Raw genomic sequence first — 10244 nt, forward strand, 5'->3', positions numbered from 1 at the left:
TTGGCAGAAAGTTCAGTTACCAATTGCATTAGGAAAAGGCAGCTATCCCAGGAGCAAGATGTTAAAGGGAAAGTTGACCTTCCCTTACCTGAGGGCTGAGCTCCCATGCATGAGGGCCAAGTAGGAACTTGGAGATTTCCTTATTGCACAGACTGTTGAAAAGAAGAGTTGCCCTTTACCTTGAATAAGGTTGGCCAAAACAGCCTTAATATGTTTAAAACTTTTGATGCAAATACCAAAAGCTATAAGGACTCTCATTTCAAAATTGGCAACGAAATTGTTTTATATACAGACTGTTCCTTAAAGGAAAAGGGACCAGAACAGGGCATTTAGCTAGACAAATGTAAATTTGGGACTATGAATGGAGCAGCAATCCAAAGGACAAATGGCTCTGTGGGATAACTGTACTTCCTACTGAAAATAATCCACATGTAAGTGGATCCATGCAGTTCAAACCCATGTTGTTTAAGGATCAACTGTACTTATAAAAGAATGGTGTATCTTGAAAAGCCAGAAATTACATTTTTTTCAACTATCTAAACTTATGAAGAAATATTTTAGGAATCAACTTAGAAATGTGCAAGAGTACATAGTTTATCAAATTTCTTTTCAGGAGTATATATATGAGTGTACTAGGCAGAATGGCCCCCCAAAAATGTCCACACCCCAATCCCTGGAACTTATGAATAGGTTATGTTACATAGCAAAATGGACTTTGCAGATGTAAAAATCATCACAGATTCTAAAATAGGAAGATTATCCTGGGTTATCCAGATGGCCAATCTAATCACATGAGCCAGTAAGAGTGAAGAACTTTCTCTGTCAGAGAGCTTTTGGCAGTAGCAGAAGTCAGAGATAAGCATGAGAGAGACTTTACCTGACATTACTGGAGGGGGCAGCACTGAAAGCATTTCAACTTCTATGAGTGAAGACTAGCCCTGGCTGACAGCAAGGAAAGAAGGACCTCAGTCTTAAAACTGTATGCAGTCAACAATCCAAATGAACTGGGAAATGGATTCTTCCTCAGAGACTCCAAAAAGAAAGAAAGAATGCAGCTCTGCTAACATACTGATTTTGGCTTAGTAAGACCTTATGTAGTGGGCCCAGCTGAGCCCACCTGGACTTCTGACAAACAAAAACTATGAGATAAATTTGGGTTGTTTTATGATGCAAAGTATGTAGTGATTTGTGAAACAGGAATAGAAAATAAAGTAAGCAAAAATGCTAATGTACTCAGGAGGACAGGCTTGTAGCCCAAGGAACCGCACAGATTCAGAGTTTTCTCTGTGCTCTAATTTCCTTCTCATATCTTGGTAAGTGCCACAAAATGCCAAGAAATGATCCTAGAGCTCACACTAGGAAGAGCAATATGGTCATAATGACGAACTTAAACCTAAGAAGTTGAAAACCTGTAGCTATAAGCCAGTAGGAATTCATTCCCCTTTGAGTTTCTAAATTAGGAAAAATTTAAATGGTATGATTTCACCTCCTATCCTCTCCAGGAAGAAAAAATATACTAGTTTCAGGATTGTCAAAAATAATAATTGAGGGCTTCCCTGGTGGTGCAGTGGTTGAGAGTCCGCCTGCTGATGCAGGGGGCGCGGGTTCGTGCCCCGGTCGGGGAGGATCCCACATGCTGCGGAGCGGCTGGACCCGTGAGCCATGGCCGCTGAGCCTGCGTGTCCGGAGCCTGTGATCCGCAACGGGAGAGGCCACAACAGTGAAAGGCCCACGTACCACACACACACACACACACACAAAAATAATAATAATAGAAAACAATACTGTATATGTAAAATATATCAAGTACAGTGCATGGCACTCATATAGTATCTATTCAGTTTATTAGAAGTTTTACTGTATTTTGACTTTAAATGTACATTTTCCTAATATTTAATTAATCTAAATCTTACTACCTTCTTTATTTTTAAAGCCAGAAGCTGAGCACTACATAGTTTAACTTTTAGACAGAAGATTTTTACATTAATCTTTAACCCATGAATTTGATGTTATCCCATAAGGTTATTTGGTATATAATGTTTTACTTCATCAATGTAAGAAAGTGAGAAAAATATAAGTTCCGCTTTAATGAGGAAAGCAGCAGTTTTTAATTGTTCGCTACTCACAGGAGACACGACAGATGTTCTTCATACATATCACAACTCCCAAGAATATACCAAAGTTTTGATGATATTCCTCAAAGTTGATGGGATACATGAAGAGCATCACAGACTTTTCTCAATACTGTATTCATGAAAGTACACTATGAGTGCAGTTGGCCCTCCGGATTCAACAAACCTCAGATCAAAAATATTTGGGGGGGCGGGGGGCTTCCCTGGTGGCACAGTGGTTCAGAGTCCTGCGCTCCGCAACGGGAGAGGCCGCAGCGGTGAGAGGCCCGCGTACTGCAAAAAAAAAAAAAAAAAAAAAAAAATATATATATATATATATATATATATATATGTATATATTTGGGGGGAAGAAATTCCAGAAAGTTCCAAAAAGCAAATCTTGTATTTGCCTCCTGCCTGGCAACTATTTACAAAGCATTTACATTGTATTAGGTATCATAAGTAATGTAGAGACGATTTAAAGAATATGGGAGGGCTTCCCTGGTGGCGCAGTGGTTGAGAGTCCACCTGCCAATGCAGGGGACACGGGTTCGTGCCCCGGTCCGGGAAGATCCCACATGCCGCGGAGCAGCTGGGCCCGTGAGCCATGGCCGCTGAGCCTGCGCGTCCGGAGCCTGTCCTCCGAAACGGGAGAGGCCACAATAGTGAGAGGCCGCGTACAGCAAAAAAAAAAAAAAAAAAAAAAAAGAATATGGGAGGATGTACTTAGGTTATATGCAAATACAGTGCCATTTTATATAAGGGACTTGAGCATCAACAGATTTTGGTATCTGCAGTGGATCCTGGAACCGAACCCCACAGATACCAAGGGATGACTGTATGTGAATAGTGAAATCAGCCCAATATATCAAAATATTATTTAATAATATCAGTAGTCCAATTTTTAAGTCAAACTTCATTTTTTCACGTGAGTCTTGATTATTCCCAGACCTTTAATTCCTAGGTGAATTAAGGTAAGCAAGTTCTTGTTTTATAGTTTAAAATTACAACAGAACATTAGAAATATATAAATACACAGAATTTACAGATTAATGGTTATGAATATGAACAGTGCTAATGAAAGTTTTTACTAATAACATCATTTTAGATTTGGTAATCATATCAGCTATACAAAACAGTGTCCATAGCATTAATTTTGCTCAAGGTAGATGTATAAAATGTACCTATTGATCATTGCTTTTCCTCACTAAAAACTTATCTTTGTAAAAGTAATATAGAAACTCACAGCTCACCAAGAATTACAATAATTCATAATCACCGCTTAGGAGTACATCAATAATTTCTCATCATGAAGAAGGCAATAAGATACAGATTATGTACAATTCCCATTACAACACTAGTAAGCTTACCTCCCCCCACACCGTGCAAAGTACATCAAAATTCAGGTAAATGAAAGGGATATTACCTCAGAAGTAACCCTCAATCCAACATCCACACTTCAACAATCATTAAAACCTATCTTACAATGATAAAAGATACTAGTGACTCTCAACACCATGACTGAGAAATGATGCTATACTTATATTAAATAATTAGTAAAGAAATCAAAAGAACAAACATTAGAAGTATGATGTTTTAATTTAATCATCTCTTCCACTATAGAGAGGAAGAAATGAAAGGTCTCACAGAAATGTTTATAGTGGGATTGGTGGAGCAGAAGAAAATGACAACTGGAATGCATGCAAATCACAGTATCATGACTTTACCATCTCAAAATGTAGATATGCTATACTGCACGAGTTTTATATAGAAAAAGTCTCACTTGGGAAGAAGGGATGTATGTATATGGAACAAAAACTACAAGCTATTCTCTCACATGGATTTATGAAAATTCTGAGGTAGTATTATAAGTTCCACCACAAATTGTAAGTTCCTAGGGAAAACTCAACATTATTGCCAAAGCTACCAAATAGATGACTGCTGTACTGTCTTCAAGCCACACCACATGCATGCCTGTTGGGGTTGTGATGGATTATTATTATTTTTGAATGAACTTTAACAATTATAATTACCATACCATATACTGAGTACTCATTAAGTTCCTGACACTGTTTCAAGCATTGTATATACGTTAAATATTTGAATGTTCACAACAAGACTATGAGTTAAGTATTATCTTTAAAGATAAGGAAACTGAGGCACAGAGAAGTTATATGATTTGCCCAAGGTGACCCAGATAATAAGTGGTAGACTCATGACAACCTGATTAGTAACTACCCTATGACATTGATTATATACTTACAATGAGCCAGAAGATAATACTGAGGAAACAAAAACACAGTCAATTTGGCTGTAACATACACATTCCTTATTTGAAGGGTTACCTATATGGAATGTCATTATGAAGTTTAATAATTCACAAATGTATAGTTCAGAAAGAAGCTCTTATATTAAAACAAACTAGCATAAGACATCCAATGTGTAAACTATGTAAAACTGCAGAAAATTTAAGGATTATTGCTACTTGGATGTCAAAAGTTTCAGTAATCTTTAAGAGAAATAAAATCAGTGAAATGACAGAAAATATGAAATATACATATCTGTCCCAGCACACAGATCACTGGCAGACAAATAACTACAGACTGATATAGTCAACTAAATAAAACTTTTAAATAATGTCACTTACATTAATAATTCCTGGGCTTCCCTGGTGGCGCAGTGGTTGAGAGTCCGCCTGCTGATGCAGGGGGCGCGGGTTCGTGCCTGGGTCCAGGAGGATCCCACATGCCGCGGAGCGGCTGGGCCCGTGAGCCATGGCCGCTGAGCCTGCGCGTCCGGAGCCTGTGCTCCGCAACGGGAGAGGCCACAACGGTGAGAGGCCCGCATAGCGCGCAAAAAAAAATAATAATAATTCCTAGCTAAGTAATCCTACTTTTTTTAATAAGCACAACTCCAAAGTTGGTAAAATTATGACAAAGTTGATGCAGTAACATTCTGATGACAGTGTAAACTTGCTCAACTCTTTGGGGAGGCAAAAATTTGGCAACTGTAGAAACATTTATATCCTTTGACCTAGAATCTCAATAGAGATTGGTATCTACAGAAATAATTCAAAATAAAAGATCTATGCACAGAGATGCTTAATTCAATGTTAAAACAGGCAGAAACTGAAAGTTATTTTCCTGTTGGACCTTTAAAATCGAGGCAATTTTAGGAACTTCACTGGTGGCACAGTGGTTAAGAATCTGCCTGCCAATGCACGGGACACGGGTTCAAGCCCTGGTCTGAGAAGATCTCACATGCCGGGGAGCAACTAATTCCATGTGTCACAACTACTGAGCCCACGTGCCACAACTACTGAAGCCCGCGCACCTAGAGCCCGTGCTCCGCAACAAGTGAAGCCACCTCAATGAGAAGCCCGCGCCCTGCAAAGAAGAGTAGCGCCCGCTCTCTTCAGCAACTACAGAAAGCCCGCGTGCAGCAAGGAAGACCCAACGCAGCCAAAAATAAATAAACAAACAAATCAATAAAAAACAAACACCTATGTTCTAAATTACCACAATATTATAGTTTAAATAATTAAAAACTTAATGGCAGTAGCATCCTCTCAGAACAAGATTAAACATGTCTTAGGAAAGCAGCATACACAGCACTGTAAATTTGGAATATTCTTACAAACTGTTTTACAAAGATTAGGATTCAATTATCAATGACCTTAAAGACCCATGAACTTTTTTGTTTCTTGATCTGAAGAAGGGCATCTCTATTTTTGAACACACTTTACGACGATGTTCCTGCAGTTTTGAAAAGTGTTTACAGTGGCTTTTCAAGTCACTGTAACAAATTTAAATTTAATTACAAAATATCATTGCTATTGCATTTGTCTTTCAGGGCACTTAACCGTACTGGGATGACTTTTTAACAAGCTTCTCACCTTCCAGTTTTGGTACAACAGACCAAGCATATAGGCTTTCCGATTATGCTTAGAAAAACTATTACTGGCAGTGGTTATAAATTTCTTCAGATAGGACAAAAAACGTGCTCAGAGGAACAGTTTTTGATCTGATTTCAAATATAGACATTAAATTTATTTACTGTTACTATCTCCAAAATTTTAAATTCCTAAGAAATTGTAACTTTCACATAATAATTTACAGATTAGTCAACAGGCCTAAGGTCCATCAGGAGTAACCCCTTTTACTCCATCATATTCACAATAGTTTTGCTCTTGGCCTGACCAGTTTTAAAACTCTTCATTAAACAAAGACAATTTTATACCACTTAAAGGCACAAAAATAGTCCCCATCTCTTCCGTCCTCTGCCTCCTTCTAGCGTCAGTTCAACCAGCGAACACAGAAAACACACTCTCGGCTCTGGTCCCCAAGATATCAATTAAAAAAAAAAAACACAGGTGATTTCCCTACAGAACGTTTGCAGTCCACCCAGGAAGGTTAAAAAAAAAAAAAAAAAAAAAAGGGGGGTAAAATACCAGAATCAATCTGCACCCGCACCTCAGCCCCGCCCCATCTGAAAAAGTGGGGGGTGGCGGGAGTGTGAAGGGGCAGAAAGGACAGAAAAGGCCGAGACTTCCAGCTCCCAGGTTCTGCATACCATTTGTTCCATCAGCTCCCACCGCAGCCAGAGACCCTGACCCTGTTTTCTGCCGCGCCTCCTGATCCTCCCCCTCGCCACCATCACATACAGTTCCCAACCACTGAGTGGGGAGACCAGAGCCGGCCCTCTTCCTGTTCAACCCAAGGACTGAAGGGGGCTCTCCTTGCACCCTCGGCAAATCCGACGTGTGCCCCAGGGATCTCCAAACTGACCAGACAAGGGGACGATATAGCAGGGGGAGGGGTCTAAGAGGAGCCGTTATTCCTTTTTCCTCCTCGTCAGGAAAGCGCGCGAGCGGGGAGGGGCCGGAACAACAAATGCCAGTTACCTAACGGTCCGGCCTGTTCGGCCGGGCTTCCGAAGCCGACGCCGCGCGGGCCGCTAAAGCTGCAGCACAGCCACAGCCGCCCCGAGGGCCAGGCACGGGCAGGAGCGCCCGAGGTGATGGGAAGCGGGGGGTGGGGACTATGGTGAGCGACGTCGCCATGTTAGTGCCTTCTTTCTCTGTATCCCTACAGTGTCCAGTCCTGCGGCCCTCTCCTCATCACTACTCACCTTTCCAGGTCACTAGTTCATGCTTCTTTCGGTCGCTGGGGAGACCCGAGCTCAGCGGTGTTTACAAACCACCCCTGGAGGAAAGGACTGAACCGCACTTTAAAGGCCACGGGCTCCCACAGGCTTCCGTCCTCTCTCGCGAGATCGGACTGACAACCCTTCTCTCCGCCCCCCTCCCGACATCCCTCCTTTCTTCTCGCGCCCCTCCTCTCCACGCACACGCCCCTTCTTGCCTTCCTTCTGACAGAGCGCCTCCGGATCAGGTGGTTCAGTCAGGCTTAAGGAAGGGGGCGGGAACCAAAGAATACTCGGGCGCTGGTTATTGGATACAGAACCCGAAGGGCGGGAAGCAGTTCTGGAGGGGGCGGGACCAGGGAGTTAGTAGAGTGGCGTCTCTGTACCCGGGAGCTGCGGAAGGCTGTGATTGGCAGCCGGCTGGAGGTGGGCGCGAGTGTAGGGCGCTGGAGCAGGTGGATGTTGAGGTCGCGTGAGGAGGTTGATGGTGTGCAGGGAGGAAAGGTGAACTCTGGGAAGGCTGCCGGTGGCGGGAGAGAAAGCAGGAGGAATCCTCTGAGCCCAGCTCCGGAAACCTGGTATTTCCGTTGCTGTCATTTCCCGGCCCTTGGTAGGGAGGAGGGTAAAGCGTAGGGAGGCGCGCACCGAAACCCACCTTCCGGCTGCACTGAAGCCTGAGAAGGAGAGCTTCGGTTTAGAAGCCGCGGAGTTTGCTGGAAATTACCCCCTAAGCCCCCTACGCGCCTGAAACGGGGAAGCAAGATGTCAGTTCCGAAATAAATGAAATAAGCCTTTACCATGAATGGCGTTTGTTCGAATTTTACTGAGCTGTAGCTGGAACTGATTCCTCCGGCTCTCAGCGCCCAGTACAGTGTATGATGTTAGCATACAATTATGTTCTAAGTAACTTACTAAAAGGAAATACAGTGCCTTCCACTATATCTCCCTAACTTAAAATAGTGCAAGAGGAAAATCCTCCATATTATGGTGTATCCTATTTTATCAATTTTCCTTTACTTAGCAGTTATAGATAAAAAATATCAATTTTAGTAGAGAGAATTCCAAACCTTTAAAACATCAGCAACTCCGTATTAACACTTGAGAGGACCAAAGGACACCAAATTAATACGGCGTAGAAATAGCACTCTTTCCGTAATACTGTCCTACTGCTTAATAGGCCGATGCAATGCCTAGGAAATAACTGTCAAGCTTTGAAAGTAGCTGTTTAAAAAGAATGCGGGGCGGGGGAGCTAATCATTTGATTAACATAAAGGACAAAAAAGACCGTATTTATTGCTCTTCAGTTGACACAGATACATTCCTACAAACAAAGAGAAGTGCTGAAAATATTTCTTAATGTTGTTCTATGATTCTCTTTACAACTTAAATGTTTCGAATGTTAAAGGTAGGGATATTGATTGTTCAATAAATACACCCTAGCGCCCTTGAAAAGTATGATGGGGACCCTGCGAAAATTTGCATTAATTATTTTTTTAAAAAAGCACGTTTTTTTCAGTGCCTTGTTTTCCACTTATTAAGTGATGATTTCTAGTCTATAGCAAAATTATGTATTAAGTTTACATATGAACATTAAATGCACTCAAACGTTATCTCCAAACTCAAATGAAACTGAAATTGTTAGATTGTGGGGCATAGTATTTGAGAGTTAATGAACCTACAGTTCAATAATGGTATCTGCCATAAAAGTGACATTGTAATGGCACTGGACCTTTTAGCAGGTTTCTGGCCTCTATACATGTATGTGAGCCAACTCACCCCTCTTTTAAAACTAATTTCATTACTCAAGAGCCCTGAAAGAAGCCAAATTGACACTGTTTATGCCTCAAGTTAAAATGAAAGTACCATCTCTACATAACATTAGTAACATTGTAGTAGTGTTAGTGTAGTGTAGCACTGATTATTAAAACCTCAGCAGTTCAGATTACTGATGATGAACATGGTGATGGACAAAACGTGTGACTGACAGATAACAGATTGCTCGGTCTAGAATATATTCACTAAAATGTGCGCAAATGAGTTATAAATGTCATGGCATTTCAAAGTAGATAGGCCTTTTTTTTTGCGGTACGCGGGCCTCTCACTGTTGTGGCCTCTCCCGTTGCAGAGCACAGGCTCCGGACGCGCAGGCTCAGCAGCCATGGCTCACGGGCCCAGCCGCTCCGCAGCATGTGGGATCTTCCCGGACCGGGGCACGAACCCGTGTCCCCTGCGTCAGCAGGCGGACTCTCAACCACTGTGCCACCAGGGAAGCCCTCTCTCTTCAAAATTTAAGCTCCTTTGAGAAAGAAGCTCTAAGTTACAAAACATATAAGAGGAGATAGAGTACTTAAATCATTTGGGAGAAAGAAGTACAGATTCTTGCCAAGAACCTGTGCCAATTTTTAGAGATTATAAACAGATTGATAGCTGAAAGGATATGACCTAGGGAGACAGGTTACCCTCAATTTACAAAATTGACATTTCTATTGATTTGTAAGTGAGATGTGTATTGCAGCCTGTTTTCTCACTGACAGATTAGACCAGTGGTTCTCAAACTTTTTGACTTTGGGACCCTACACCTGATAACAACATCTTAACATAAATAACACTTTGGGGAAAAATAATTATATTTTCTAAAACAAAAACAGAAGAATGACATTGTTTTCATGTTTGCAAATCGTTATGTCATGGCTTAGTAGAAGATAGTTGCATTATTGTATCTGCTTCTGCATTTGATCTGCTGCAATATGTTTTGGTTGAAGTGTATGATGAAAATCTAGCCTCACAGAACTATGTAAATGGAAAAGGGAGGACCTCATGAACTCCCTGAAAGGCTCTTGGGGCCCTCAGAATTCTCAGACCACACTTTAAGAATCACTGGATTAGCAGTACATTGCAATAGGGAGGAGGAAACAAGTCTTCCAATGAACCAGTTGACAGCTTTTTGAAAGATAAGGAGTCTGAGTCATGACATGCCGGGAATCATAG

At 41.6% G+C, this 10244-nt stretch overlaps 1 protein-coding gene across 8 annotated transcripts in view; it reads right to left on the reverse strand.

The window, feature by feature from the left end:
• ATF2 (activating transcription factor 2) overlaps window positions 1-7400 on the reverse strand; it is an 87758-nt gene extending 80358 nt beyond the window's left edge. For 6 of the 8 annotated variants that reach the window (XR_007478572.1, XM_033423613.2, XM_033423614.2 and 3 more), the window contains exon 1: window positions 7242-7400. The gene's annotated coding sequence lies outside the window, so the exon portion shown is untranslated. Of the gene's footprint in view, window positions 1-2298; window positions 2406-7014; window positions 7036-7241 lie in introns of those variants that run through there. The other 2 variants (XM_049712780.1, XM_049712781.1) reach the window with 2 other exon arrangements.
• Between the last annotated feature and the right edge of the window lie 2844 nt (window positions 7401-10244).

This window comes from Orcinus orca, chromosome 7 (genome assembly GCF_937001465.1).
Source record: "Orcinus orca chromosome 7, mOrcOrc1.1, whole genome shotgun sequence".
Lineage (NCBI taxonomy): Eukaryota > Metazoa > Chordata > Mammalia > Artiodactyla > Delphinidae > Orcinus > Orcinus orca.